The sequence below is a fragment of the Alligator sinensis genome, unplaced genomic scaffold, assembly GCF_000455745.1.
Source record: "Alligator sinensis unplaced genomic scaffold, ASM45574v1 scaffold743_1, whole genome shotgun sequence".
NCBI classification, from domain to species: domain Eukaryota; kingdom Metazoa; phylum Chordata; order Crocodylia; family Alligatoridae; genus Alligator; species Alligator sinensis.
In genome coordinates this window covers 18,988-33,903 of record NW_005842512.1, presented here as the reverse complement: position 1 = coordinate 33,903, position 14,916 = coordinate 18,988, and the positions used below count along the sequence as shown (strand labels likewise).

General features: G+C 47.4%; 1 long non-coding RNA gene across 1 annotated transcript in view; it reads left to right on the top strand.

The window, feature by feature from the left end:
* The first annotated feature begins 14,729 nt into the window (after positions 1 to 14,729).
* LOC112551566 overlaps positions 14,730 to 14,916 on the top strand; it is a 1,182-nt gene continuing 995 nt past the window's right edge. The window contains exon 1 of the long non-coding RNA XR_003095867.1: positions 14,730 to 14,910. This is a non-coding gene — a long non-coding RNA (uncharacterized LOC112551566). The remainder of the gene's footprint in view (positions 14,911 to 14,916) is intronic.

Here is a 14,916-nt window from a genome sequence, read left to right as displayed (position 1 = left end):
CATTTTTCTAGTATGTCTATGTAGAATATCCCTCAAATTTCAACCAGCCAAGTTTTTATTTCACTCTACACAGACTAATTGTTTTGTTTTGCTAATTGTAGATTTATAATGCTTTTTAGAAGATGTTACTTAAGCTAAAGCCTTTCGGGACATCGTTTAGAAGTTCTTCACTCCTCTGATTTCTCTCGTCTCCTCTATTTGTGGTTCATTCTCTTGCTGTTTTCTCCTGTGGTTCTTTTCCCCCCTTAACAAATACATAATCTCACGTCTGGCTCTGATGACTGAGAGGGGGTTATTTTGTGATTTGAGGCACATGCCATATGTCAGATGCCTTAGAGCTGGTTTTCTTACTAATTGTATTTCATTGAACTATTATATAGTAGGTCATATTTGTTGGGGATAAAGTTTTGCTTCTTCCGCCACTTGCAAGACTTGCATATTAATCTTCCCATGCGTCCATGAAGTAAAGCCATAGATTTATTCCGTATTAATTCTGAATCGAAACTAAAGGGATAATTTCTTAGTTTAACTCCTTGATTCTACTTTGTAGTCCTTACTGTACATGCTTTTATAACACTAAGGTGGAGTGTTGTATACATTTGTACAATTTCAGCACATAGTACTAAAAATCAGCTCATGTTTTTGATCACTTGTAATATTTTGTAACAGTGAAATCATGGTTATATGCTTGCAAAGCTAGTTACAGGATGCACATTGTGCCTAATGCACCTTTCAAAGTACATAACTCCTTTAGGTTTTTTTAAATATCTTTGATTGTATTATCTATACAGTACTACAACTAATTGCTCATACAATAAGATTTTGCTATCTGATGTTTTATCTATATGTATAATGTGGTGGCTTTAGTACATACCATTTTTCAACAGTAAACCTATTCTGAAATTTAAAAAAAAGGAAACTGTACATGTTTAAAAACAGTGATTTGTTCAGTGTGTACTTCCTCAAAATGTTTTCCTTCTATGGGTTTCTATTTCCTTAAATGCCATTTGAGAAAGTTGGAAGGAGCAGAGGCAGCTCTCCCTGCTGTTGACTGAGACTCTTTTGTACCATATCCCACCTCACTCCTCCCAGAGAATAGTGTGTGTATTCTGTAGTGGGACAACAGACAAACTTATAATTTAATACATACAGCCTTAGCAGAAACCTCTGCTTTCTGTAATTCATGGTTTAACCTCCTCATTTTTTAGTGCACCTAGACAAACCCAATGGCACGTATACTGAAATGATCATGGTCCAGTGGGAGTCAGCAGGCACGTCTACACGTGCAGTTAATTCGAAGCAATAAACTCTGGCGCAGTTCACACAGGAGTGTATTGCTCCCGGGTGCAGCATTTGAATATGTGCCTGGGTCTGCAGCGCGTTGATCTGGATTGGAGCAGCCCTGGCTGGCAGAGTGCCCAGGGCTCAGTTGTTCTGACCCAGCTCAATGTGCTGCGGAAGAGCTGGCTGGGGCATGAGGCTGCTCCAGTGCAGGGCTAGCCAGCAGGCAGCCCTTACACTGAAGCACCTTCGTGCCCCAGCCAGCCCCGTCAGTGTCTACATGTGGGTTGCGGCACACTAACTATCTCCACCACAGGATGGTACTTGTTTTTACGATGGAGTTCATTAGTTTAGTGCGACCTAATAGGGTTGCACATGCAGACATGGAGACTTTACTGTGGAGCTAATTGGTCAGCTCTGCAGTAAACGTTTTGTGCAGATGCGCACAGTAAACCTTGATTTCTTTTCTCAGCTTTGCCACTGACTGATGAAAGGCAGATTCGTTGTGGACCAGGGGAGGTCTGACAGCATGGTCATGCCCCCTGTCTCCTACCTTCAGCTGTGTGGTGCACGTACCAGAATGTAAGAAGGGCTTCTGCAAGATCCCTGCATGTGCCATGAGTTCTGAGCTCAGCAGCAGCCTGACTAATGCAGGCTCTGGCTGGAGCTCTGGCTTTCATACAGCTCTGGACCCATGGGGGTGAGCACTGCTGCTGCCACTAATTCCCTCTTTTTCCCTACTGCTGAATTCAATGAGAGGGAGTACAGGAAGAAGGGAGGGTGAACAGTGATGGTGTTCACCTCTTGGACTCTACAGTCAGTGCGAAAGCAGGGGCTCCAACTGGAGCCCATGCCAATCAGTTGGTGAGCCCAGAGAGCTCATGGCATGTACAGAGTTCAGGTAGGAGCTGCACTGACATGCCAGTGACCTCAGAACTCACTGTGCATGTGCTGCACTGCCAAAGGAGGTGGAGCCACCCCTCTTTGCTGCGATCCTGGATCTGTCTGTGCCACTGACTCGCTGTATGAACATGAGTGTGTTGCTGTGGGTCTTATTTTCAGAGGTGTACAGCAGGGAGTGATCCACTAGTAGAATAAATTGGATAACTGGCATGACAGAACAGCTTTATTTACCTTCAGGGCACAATAATAATTTCTGCAATGAACTAATTACATATTGGAGCATTCTGAATCTGAATAGTACAGATTCTCCTTTTATCTAGCATCCAGTATTAAGATTAGAAATATCATTCCTCAGCAGCACAATACCAACTAAACATTTGAATTCCTGACCCAAAACAAGGTGTAAATGCTCAAGAATCAGCAGAAAGCAGAGATGCATCCTTAATTTATTACTCAGTCAAGTCATATGCCTAAGGGGAGCTAGTAGTATCAGCTCTCACCTCAAATAGGATCATAGGAAATAATATGAAGTGGAAGGGAGCTTATAGATGCATCCAGACACGTGCAGCCATGTGGTATGTGACACCGCAAATGTGTCTGCAGCACCACATACTGCATGTTCAGTTGTTCTCCGCACTGCAAGCGAACAACATGGAGGGTTTTTTTGATCCCTGGATATCCAGTAGTCAAAAAACCTGTGGAGAAAAAAAGTGGAGCAGCACATGCACGGGCAGCACGTGCTGCTCAAAAGCGGAGCTGGGCCACCCAGAGCCACGCTGCAGCTGCCAGCCAGGTTCTGCATGGCAGATTTGCCACTGCTGCAACCGCAGGAGGACCCCAGGTAAGGCTGGTGGGGCCAGCCCAGTGCTGGCCACAGCCTCCCTTACCACCCATGTGGGGTAACTTGACATGTGCCAGAGTGTGCATGGCATGGGTGTTCCCCAGGGACAACTAGTGGCGGTTCAAGGTATGCTGCTATTAGTTGTCCCTGGGAAACCAAATGTCCATGCCATGTGTGGATATGGCCTATGAGGTCATAAATTCAGCCCCCTGCTCAAGGTAGTCATCCCTGACTTAAACCATCCCAGTCAAGTGTCTGTCTAACCTACTCTTGAAAATTTCTAGGGACAGAGGTGATTACTCTTTGAAGAGATGTATGCTTGTATGACTCTTCTCCTAAATATTTACAGAGAATATTTACTGCTGTGGTACAGCTTTCTGTAAATGGATTATGTTCCTGCAAATATTCCATAAATACTGTGGAAATGACACAGAAGAAATGATCCTCTTAGATGCTGATATCAGACACGAGCTCCTTTAATATGTTTTTAAAAAACAGTTGTTAAGCTTCCTTGCCATCAGTCCTCAAGTAGGTTGGACTGCCCTTTCACCTATGATGGCAACTAATTTTTAACATATTTTAAAAACAGCTTCTAACTTCACTTTATATAATCTCTGTGTTGTTGCCTCTGGAGAATAATCCTCTCATGAAAATCGTGCGCGTAAATGTCTACACGTTTGGGTGTTCTGCAAAATAATGATCTGATAATATTAAAGCAGTCTGCTGGCTTGGTCTTCATTTAACGCCTCCTCCAGGTTTGATACCACAACTGTAGATTGTGATTTCAGATGAGACATAAGCAAATGAACTCTGTGCAACCGTAATGTGCTATGACTTGTTTTTTATTATCCAGTACTGCCTCACTAGTTTTCTTCCTGATTCCAGCTTACCTACATCCCAGTAACACCCCTATTTTGCTTATCAAGATTATTCCCTGTTCTGATTGCCACATCATGCTACTTAGAATCCATTTCAGTGAATACTGCAATTGGGGAGTACATAATGAAGGTTTTAGCTTCATTTGCCAAACTTGCCATCACTTTCTATTAGCAAACAAGCATATAGGGTGCATCTACAAAAGACACCTCACTGCATGTTAGACTCATCTATTGCACAGTAAAGCATCACTGTCTACACATGTGCAGGACTTACTGTACATTAAATTAGTCCAATGCACCATTTCCTAATAACACATACAGGTACTAGACATGTGCTGTAGTGCATGTGTAGGCACAGATCGGGAGGAATTTGCTCCTGGTCAGCCCAGGTAGCAGGGGGCCTGCTGCTGCCGGGCTAAGCCCCATTGTGAAGGGAACTGTGCTGGCTGCAGGGGCAGCTGTGTCCTCACCATGTCCACGTGGCAGGGAGATAGCTGCCTCTGCAGCTGGCACAACTGTCCTGGCCACATGGGGACCAGGACCCATCCCAATCCCCATATGGCAGGAAGACAGCTGCCCCTGCAGCTGGCACAGCTCTCCCTGCCTGGCAGAGATTGGGACTGGCTCCCGTGCCCCCTGTTAGCCCTCCCGGCTGACACCCAGGGGAGCCTGGAGCTCCTCCTGGCTCTTGCAGGGGGCAGAGCAAAGCAGGATCAGCCCTGGACAGGCCTGCTCCTGTCAGAAGCAATTTGCTCCTGACAGAGTTGTACATGTAGACATACACCTGGGAGCACGTTAATGAGCCTGACTTTTCTGCATAGATGAATGCATTAATGTGCCTGCACAGAAAAGTCAGGTACATTAATTGCATGTGTAGATGTGCCCACTGATACGGACAAGAAAAATGAGAAGGGCAGTACAATTCAAATGGGTGTATTCCATGATAGCACTATTAAAATAGCTGCAACATTTAATGAACATCAGACTTAGTTGAATGTGTGATTCTTCATCAACAATGTGATAATTTTCCTCCCCCCACAAGGTGGGCATCTGTTTAAATAATAGTTTGTAAAATGACCCAGTTTGTTGAAAACCACACAATAAAGATTCTGCTGCTTAATGCTATGGCAGGAACATCCTGGATCCTAGATGAAGTTCAGCTCTTTTGTAAATATTGTACCTTTTCTTCCCCACTGTTGTGCACCTTGGGTAGGGTTTGACAAGGGTAGGTTCTCTAGATCGAAAGCCAACATGAGTTTTGGCATTGGTTTTAATGTGAGCAGGCCATCATACTTTAAGGGGTTTAGAAATAATTCCTAGCTCTAGATAAATTCCAACCTTACATAATAATATCTGAACCAAACTGTATACAGATTGATTACAGGAAATAACACTGAATGAAAAAATACAAGGAGTAAATGAAATAATTCCTTAGCTATTGTTTAAAAAAGATGGAATAGCTGCTGTTTGGTTTCATATTATCTTAAAACAGAGGGTCTGTAAACACCTCCATTTAATTAGTTATACTGTCTATTAGAAATACAGCAAAATATAATTGGAAATGTTGAGGTATTAACCCTATATATCCAGCAGGTGGCAGAAAGCTGTGCACACAATTTCAAATGTTGTTATTAATCAGAGAACACATAAGAGCTATATGTTTACAAACCAAATTGATTTCCTATTTAAAAGTACAGCTGGATTCCTCTTTGCCTTGATAGAAGAATTGTGTTCCAATTTGCAATCCATTGCATCTGTATAAAACCACTGATGGATTAGTTCGAAGCCTGTGAGGTAGTACAGATGTAACTGAGGGTCTCAGCTGACATTAAGGTTTCTTTTTACTGGTAACAATCACATGAAAAATTAACTTACTGGCTTTCAGTCAGTTTGAATGGCTGGTAGAATATAAACCTGTTTTTTAATTTCAGTAGAACTCAATATGTAGAAACCTGTTGAATATAATGAATTAGGAGTTTAACTGTAGCACTTTTACAGTTCTTTTCTAAAGTACAGTTCTTTTCTTCTTTTATGAGTAAATAGTCGTTTTAAAATACTGTTTTTCTGGAGTTCGTAAAAAAACCCCAGCAATGCAATTGTAGAAGTCATTCACCAGTGGGACATTTCTTTCCTCTTCTGTAAGACTTTCTAGTCTCTCATTTAAAAGATTATTTCAGCTATGTCATGTTATGTAGTTTTCTTTTGTCCAGTACCCTATCCTCCCTTTGCCTCTCACCTTCCCTTCTCTTTTCTGTTCTCCTCCTGTATTTTTCTCCATCTTGCCAATCTGTACAGTGTAAGAAATACCCAGTTCATTTACCTAAACCCATTGTTCTCAACCAGGATGTTGTGGCACCTTGTGGTGCCCTAAGATCTTTTCAAGGGTTCTGCAGGGTGCTGCGCAATGCTAGCACTGTTAGGTATGCAAATATGATTCAGACGATAAACCCAGAGGCTGGATCCAGATTTGCAGGCATGTATAGTTTGTAGACACAAACTGCATGACTTGCACATTAATCAGTGCTCAGCACTGCTAATTTGGAGTGCCAGGGCAAAATTTGCTACTGGGATTTCCTGGTAGCAAAAAAAACCCAAAACAAAACCTGGAAAAAAAGTGGAGCAAACCAGGCCAAAGTCGTGAGTGCTGGGACAAACACAGACACGGGGGAACAGGCAGCCCAGAGCTGCCTGCTCTTCCATCTCTGCATACTGTGGAGCCCCCATGCTGAGGCACCCCGTGCCCCAACCAGCTGCTCCTTGGTTGGCTGGGGCACGGGGTGCAGACTAAGTAGGTCAGTTTAAAAATGTCTATAGTTGCACCAGCTCAAGGTTTGTATGATTGTTCTAAAAGATAGAGAAGTCCGTTATGGGCATGATTCTCAAGTTATGAGCACCATCATTTGGCAATGAAGGGAAGCTGTGGCTTCTGATAACATTATTAGCTCTGCTAAAGGGGTTGTTCAGAGGAAAACCTAAGTATTGCAGTACCTGTCTGTAATCATTTACTCCCAATCTGGCTGGGTGCAGTGTACCCCGAGATGGGGGAGCAGGCAGCTCTGGGCTGGCTGCTCCCCTATCTCCACGTGCCTCAGTGTGGTGGCATGTGGAGATGGGAGCAGCCAGCCAAAGGCTGCCTGCTCCCCCATCTCAGGGTACACTGAACCCAGCCAGATGGGGAGTGAATGACTGGCTGGGGTGCAAGGTGCCTCAGCATGGGCATTCTGCAGTGGAGTCCCTGTGTTGAGGCATACAGAGATAGGAGCAGCCAGCCCAGGGCTACCTGCTCCCCTATCTTGAGGCACCCTGCACCCTAGCCAGCCAGGGAGTGGCTGACTGGGGCACAGGGTGCCTCAATGCGGGGGCTCCACAGTCTTGGGCTGCCTGCTCCCCAATCTCTATGTGCTGTTCCCCAGCTGACCAGGGCACAGGGTACCTCAGTGCAGGGGATGGCTGGCCCCTGCTTAGGCACCTTGTGCCCCAGCACACCGCCCCCTCCTGCCCCCCCCAGCACATGGAGCAGTGGGACAATGTGTCCTGCTGCAAAATACATGGGCAGGGGCATGCGCTGGGGCACAAAGTTATGGCACAAATTTGTACTGCTACTATATGCGCTGCTGCAAAGGTATACCCTTGCTTGTGTGGACTCAGCCATAGATTTCAAATAGGAATCCAGTGTAAAAATATTCTGACCTGTTGTGGTCTTTTTGAGTTCTTTGCAACAGAAAAATTGCTCTTATTATTTTTCTGTAGTCAAAAAAATGATTGAAAACTAAGAGGTGGCATTTTTGAGGGGTGCTTAAAGGCTAACGAGGGGTACCTTGAGGCTAAAAATGTTGAGAACCACTGACCTAAATGCATCCTGAATTTTGATGTGGACTGTATTTGAAAATGTACATCAGCACAGCTAAATCCATTTTAAATTGATGTATTTATACAAGTGCCACCTCTTAATTTAGATGCACTTAATCTGATTTACCTTGATGGGGCTGGCAGCAATCCAACTGCAATATAAATGTGTTTCAGTCTGTCTGCCTTAGGGATGTGCAGACTAAGTCAGTTTAAAAATGTCTATAGTTGCACCAGCTCAAGGTTTGTATGATTGTTCTGAAAGAGAGAGAGAGAGAGAGAATTCTGTTATGGGCCTGATTCTCGTTTTATGGGCTCCATAATTTGGCAATGAAGGGAAGCTGTGGTTTTGTCTTCTGATACCATTATCAGCTCTGCTAAAGGGGTTGTTCAGAGGGAAACCTAAGTATTGCAGTACCTGTCTGTAATCACCAGATCTATCTATCTGCACATCATGAGACTAATGGAACTGTATTACACAACGTGTGGTCTGGTTATAGTGTTCAGAAGCTACCTAGCCTAAAGATACTTTTAGACTGCTGAGTTGGAAGTTGCCTTAAAACTCTCAGTTCAGTTTCTCAAACTTGAAAGTTTTGCCCAGAGGTAAAAAAAAGGAGACAGGAAAAGAAACAAAGAGACAGAAAGTGAAGGAAAAGGGTACTTGGCTATAGCTACCAAGATGACCAATGAGTTAGAAACAACTAGGGGAAACAGCAAAGTCGCAGTTTTAAGCTAACACCTTCCCTTTGTGCCCTGGTATATATTTCAATATGTAGCCTCTAGTTAATTTTAACTCCTTTCGTATTTGAAAACTCATAATTACAAGCCTAATTTTGTTTTCAGAACAGAAAGCGATTTGCAAGGAACCAGAGGTCACTATCTGCAGCTGAAAGCACGTGTGAGAGCAAGAACAAAAACGGAAAATTAAATTTATCCAGTTACATGAACTTAGAAATGTAGACAGCAAGTGGCAGCAAAAATAGCGACAACTTCGTTGACAGGGCACATTAAGATCAATATAGCAGTGATCTTGGCCATATTCACAAGCGAGTTTAAGGGAATCTAAAGATGTTTAGTGTAAACTACATCCTGTTATACCAGTTTAAATCTGAGTTTGAATTCAGAATGTCATTTCACCTTAGTAAGAGTTTCAGACAAAAGATTCACTTGATCTTAACTTTATAATGTTACATGCAATACTGCTGAAATCAATGCTACACCAGGGTGGAGTTGATTTAAATCAAATCAATTTGAATCATGATTTAAATCACAATTTAAATCACTGTTCAGGAAGCCTTGATTTAATCATAATTTTCTACAAAAAGTGCATTCTTGTTGAGAAAGGTAAGGGCTTGACTGTGTGTACACAAACTTGCAGTGAGACGAGAGGGATGATGGGAATCAGGTCTGTTATCTCCATGTACTGCTGTTAACAAGGATGCTAATATCTCTGGAGACAACAAACTCTCCCTATGCCTGAAGAAAGGTGTTTGTGCCCGAAAGCTTGCAAAGAACAATTTCTCTATTTAGTTGGTCTAATAAAAGATATCACAACTCCCCAAAGAACCGTGTTTGCCTGTGATCTCTGGAGTCAAAAATCCACAGTTTGAGAACTGAAACTAAGCATCGCTAAGCTTAATGGGATCTTCTAGACTGAGCACCGAGACCCATTGGGTAGAGTGGTTTTCTTTAATCTTTACTAATCTATAGAGGAGCCTCTGGAACCCCATAAGATTGGGCCCCTAATACAGTCCATGGCCTGTTGTGACCTATTTATAACACTTCTAAAAAGGTTACATGAATATATTGTCTCAAATAGTATATAATTAGAAGTTATAATCCCTACTCCATGGTGATATCTTTGAGCTTTAACATATATTGAATTAAAACTATATACGTTTATTTTATAAAAAAGCATCTTAACACAAATAAAAATGTGATTAAATAAAAAATCGAATTTAAAAAAATCTGATTTTTAATTTATTTTAAATGATTGATTTTTATCCACCCTGTGTTACACGAGCATAACATTGAATAGCTTTTGGGACTGTCATGTACAAGAGTATGTGAAGTGACAGGAACAATGAAAGCAAGATAGCTTGCTTACCAAGGGACCAACCCCTAAAGCCTCTCTTTTTTGATTAGAAGGGGACACATTTTAATAAAGAAATAAAATTGAAGGTGTTTGGGATTGAAGGATTTGATTACTTGTGTTCCAGCTGGACGTTAACATTCCTCTTGCATCCGACATAAAATCTTTCTGTATGTGGTATCTGCAATGTGATGAAGGCAGCCCGTGTAGTCATTTGAGAACTTGTTTAAAGGAACATGGGACATGAACTTGGCTCTCAGAAATGCTTTATACTAAAGCATTTGCTAAAGACAAAATGTCTCAAAATACACCTGTTTTCGATAGGAAACATTTCAGCAACACTCTGCCCATCGGATCTGCTGTGCTAGTAGCTCTAACCAGCATTTGTGGCATTATTTTGTCCTCTTAGATGCTTTACAGCAGAACTCCTCAGGTCCTTTCTCTGTTAGCAGCTGAACTTGTGCTCTTGGCACCAAGCTAACACTACAAAATTGCATTCTGAGCATGATACTGTGGGATTGCCCCCCAAGCATGACACTATGGGATTGTGCCTTGAGTGTGAGATACTATGGGATTACCCTGTGTGCGCCACTACCCCTTGAGTGTGATACTATGGGATTATGCCTTGAGTGTGACAGGATGAGAGTACCATCAACTCTGATGGCAGAAGATCCTTTGAATCCAGTGGGAAGATCGACAAGCCAACATTAGCATTCTCTCGCAAGCAAACACCATGAGCACTGAGGCAACAATCGTCCGGCATCATCTTTGCTGGGCCGGCCACATCCCCCGACTGCACAATCCCGAAGTGGGTCTTATTCTCCCAGCTGTCCAGGCAGGTGTACGCTCAAGAGGAGGGCAGAGAAAGCACCTCGAGGACCTCTTCAAGGCCAATTTGAAAAAACATAACATTGACATCGTGGTGGGACTCCATTGCCCCAGGCTGCCCCAAATGGAGGAGGACTCTGCTGCAGGGATCTCAATACTTTGAAACTTTGCAACAACAACAGGAGACAGAACACAGCGCCACCCGCCCCCGTGGAAACGTGTGCCCGAGGCGCAGCGGAGTCTGTCAGTCCTGGATAGGCCTCAGCAGCCATTTCGCGACACAAGGCAGTCATCCTGGACTGCAAGGGATTGCTGAGTGTGACAGAATTACCCACAAGCGCAGTGAGAGCCTAAACCTGTGGTGCTGCTGAGCACCCACAGCTCTCATGCAAGGGGCTCCACATGTCATTGGTTTGGGGCACCTGTATATCAGCCAGAGAGTACATCCGAGGGGAGGCCTGGACTCCTGGGTTTTAGTCCATCCCAGTCAGGAGCAGGGAGTGGGCTGCGGCAGTGGGAGGGAAGTACATGTCCAAACCAACTGAAGGTCTTTGCCCTGACCATGCAGCTCTCAAAGCCTGAGACCCCTAGGACCAAAGCTGCTAGGATGGGGAGGGAAAAGCTGAGCGAGCTGCCTGTCTCCTGGACAGGAGAGACTGGCCGAGGTGGCCAGGGAGGGGAGACAGGTGGTTAGGGAGATGCTTTGATGTGTGGCTTATGACTCCTCCTGCTCCCTTCAAGGATGGACAGGCTGAGGCAGATGCTGAAGCACAGGACGCCCAAGGTGTCCCCAGGGGAGGAGGTCAGCAGCAGGAGGCCTGTGCCAGAGGAGGAGAGCAGCCCAATTGGTGTAGTGGAGACAGTCAAAACCAGGTGGGGGACATGCCTGCTGTGCTGGAGAAGGAAACCGGCAGCTCCTGGAACAAAGACTGAGGAGGCAGAGGAGCCCTCTCAGAAAGCAGGGAGGTGGCCCTGGCTCCGGCTGGACAGGCAGGACCCAGCACAGGATAAGCACCAGGCAGGGCTGCTGTGCAGCTCTCCTCCCAGGGCATCCAGCCACCAGGAGCTGTGCCCTGAAACCAGGCCAGAGGAGGCGGCCCCCTGCACTGTCACGGAGGGGGACCCAGCTTCCCTGGGGCAGGAGGTCAGCAAGCCCTGCCCGAGCCCCAGCCTCAGCTCCAGCTCCTCCCGGGGAGACCTTGAGAGCTCTGTGAAGTCCAGGAGCAACCCGCCCTATGGCACCACCATGAAAGGTGAAGAGACAGCCTGGGTGCCAAAAACCTGGGAACAATGGGCTCACTCAGACCAATCCATCCATCCCCAGCATTACGCAGTCAAATCTTAGCCAGGACAAAGGGCCTGAGCCACACATCTCCAGTGATCCCAGTGTCATGGGCACCATTCCCTGCAGGAGGGTGCCGTGGGGTTTGACTTAGGGGGAACCATGGTCAGTGCAGGGCCAGCAGCTGCCGGGGAAGCAGGGACAGTCTGGTCCCGCTTAGTAATGGGGGCATGAGGTTGAAAATGCAGAGTCGGCACATGGGGAGGCTGTGTGTTACTTGCTCTGGCACAGGGCCCTGGGCTCCAGAAGGAAGATGAAAGCATCTCTGCACCCCCTGTGACCCTTTACACCCTCCAAGCTGCAGCAGCAGTCACCCTCTCTCTTTTCATCCTTGTGAAGTGATTCCCTTCCAGGCAAGGCGAGGAAGGGGAAGAAGAGCAGGAGGATGAAGACCTGCTGATGCTGGAGGAAGAAGCCCTCACAGACATCATACTGCACCTCCAGGGCCAAGGAAAGGTAGAAAAGTCTCCTAAGGGAACTGGCCGCCAGACCACCCTTGACTCCCAAAATTCAGCCTTTATGGCAGTCATACCATATGAACCCAAGTCTCCCCAGTGGAGACACTCAGCCCACGGGCTCTGACACATCCACCTGTGTGCACTGGTCTGACAGCAAGCCTCCCATCACAGATGCCCATATAACCCCAAGCCTCCCCAGTGGAGACCCTCAGCCCACGGGCTCTGACACATCCACCTGTGTGCACTGGTCTGACAGCAAGCCTCCCATCACAGATGCCGCCTCTGCTTCTCACTCTGCTTCCCCAGCAGGAGACCAGTGCAAGGAACGGGGGGCATCCAAGGGGTCTTAGTCCCACATTTGATTTGGGCAGGATGGGAAGGTCCCTGGCCAACACCCTATCTTTCCTCCTATCCCGCTCCGGGGGGATGCAGGACAAGGAGCATGGAGAGCGCTTCCTTCTCGCCATCCCCACACTCTGCAGAGCCACCAAGCAGAGGGGAGAGGACACCCTGGAGCCGGAGACCTGCAAAGTGGTCCTGCTACAGAAGATCATGGTGAGCCTGGCCAAGCACTGGGCACTGTGGGGAGTATGAGGGAGAAGAGACAGGGGCTCCCCAGGCCAGGAAGGCAGGGCGCACACAGGGGAGGGCAGGCATGCCTGGGCCTTGACGAGGGAGCACGGGGAAGGGAAATTCTGGGCTAAAGCCATACAGGACAGTGAGTGAATCCTGCATCTGGAAGGCAGCTGAGGTGGGATCAGGGTGTGAGCGGTTGGGTCCAGGGGTATGTGTGAGAGGGAGTTGGAAGGGGAGGGCTGGCCACGTTGGTTGCGTGGGTGCGAGGGAAATGTGGGAGGGGTCCTGCCATAGCGAGCACGATCCATCTGCCTGTGCCTGGAGCACTGGGTGGTCTCCCCTGCAGGACGGGCCTGTGACCTGTGTGGCCCTAATCTCACATCATCTTTGGGTCTCCCAGGGCCTGATGGAAACAGCGACACAGGATGAAGAGCCAAATAGGACCCTGTGCTACAGCATGGCTGCCATCGGCAGCCTCAGGTACTGGTGCCCCTGCCCAACACTTCCAGCCCTGATATTGCCTCTGGCCTTGGTCAGAGTTACTCGCCCACCCCACCCAAATCACATAGCCCCAGTGGCCATCGTACATTTTTGCAAAAGAGCAGGGGCATCTCTTTCTCCTGGCTGGAGAGGTATTTCCCTCCAGGGGTGTCAGGACGGCCTTGAAGAGAGGATAGCTGTGGGGGTCTTGGAGGAGGGCAGCAGGGTCACAGGGGCAGCGGGAGAGGGGGCTCTATTGCAGGCCTGATGCTGATGGGCTGGGAGACTTCAGACGGGTCATAACCACCTGTCATCTCCTGCTTCACTGTTGCCACCTGGTGCTGACTCCACCACCTCTGTCCAGCCCAGAGCAGTGCCCCCACCAGCCCCTCAGAGCTCTGGCTCACACAGACTCCTCTCTCCTAACAGCAAGCTGAAGCCAGCCCTGGAGCCAGCCATGGAGTCGTGCCTGCTGCAGACCACCCTGAAGATCTGCCTGACGTCCCCAAAACAGAACAGCCTTTATGTCAGGGTCAGTCCTCCTCCCCCTACACAGTCCTGCCCACCAGCCCCTGGCAGGTGCAGCCCCGGGCTGCATGGTACTGAGCCTCAGTTATCCTCAGGGATGCATCCCTGCCCTGTCAGGAGAGAGAGAGGTTTGTCCTGAGGCATCTGTATTGTCTGTACCAGGCCTGGAGAGCTCTTTTCAGAGCCTCGGACCATGCAGCAGATCCTCCAACCTCCAAGATAGGCTCGAGGCAGAGGAAGGGCATGGGCTCGTGGGTACTGCAGGGGCCAGTGGCCATTGACCTTGTTTCTCCCACAGCACCTGACATCCTGGCTGCAGTCTCCTGACGCCATAGACAGGGCGAAGGCCATGAGGAGCAGCAGCACCCTTCTCTGCTTTGCTGTTTCCCTCCTCCTGCAGTTTGAGATAAGGGGTCCCTGGAGTCAAGGGTCTTTTGAGGCTGCCATGTGATTACCCTGCTCCGGGCAGTGTCACATTTGGTCCTGGTCTTCCTGGAGCCGCAGTACAGGGAGACCTCCAGGGAACCAACTTGAGTCCCTTGGCTCCAGGCTGCGATGGGAACAGAGGGCTTGAATGCTCTGGCACTAGCTGTTTTGGCCTGACCTATCCTTCGGCATGGGGCAGCAGGAGGAGATGGACAGAGACACCCAGGCTGGGGAAGAGTATGTATGATGCAAGGTAGGACGCAGATGCATTCCCTCCCCCTCTCCGCCTTGTTAGGACTCGCCCGACATGCCCCAGATGGGTGACACCGCGGCCCAGCTGTGTCTGTCCCTCAGTCACCCAGCAGCAGACATCAGCTGCCAGGCCAGGGAGGGCATCTACCTGCTCGCCCAAATCCTGCTGCACCACAAGGGTAAGG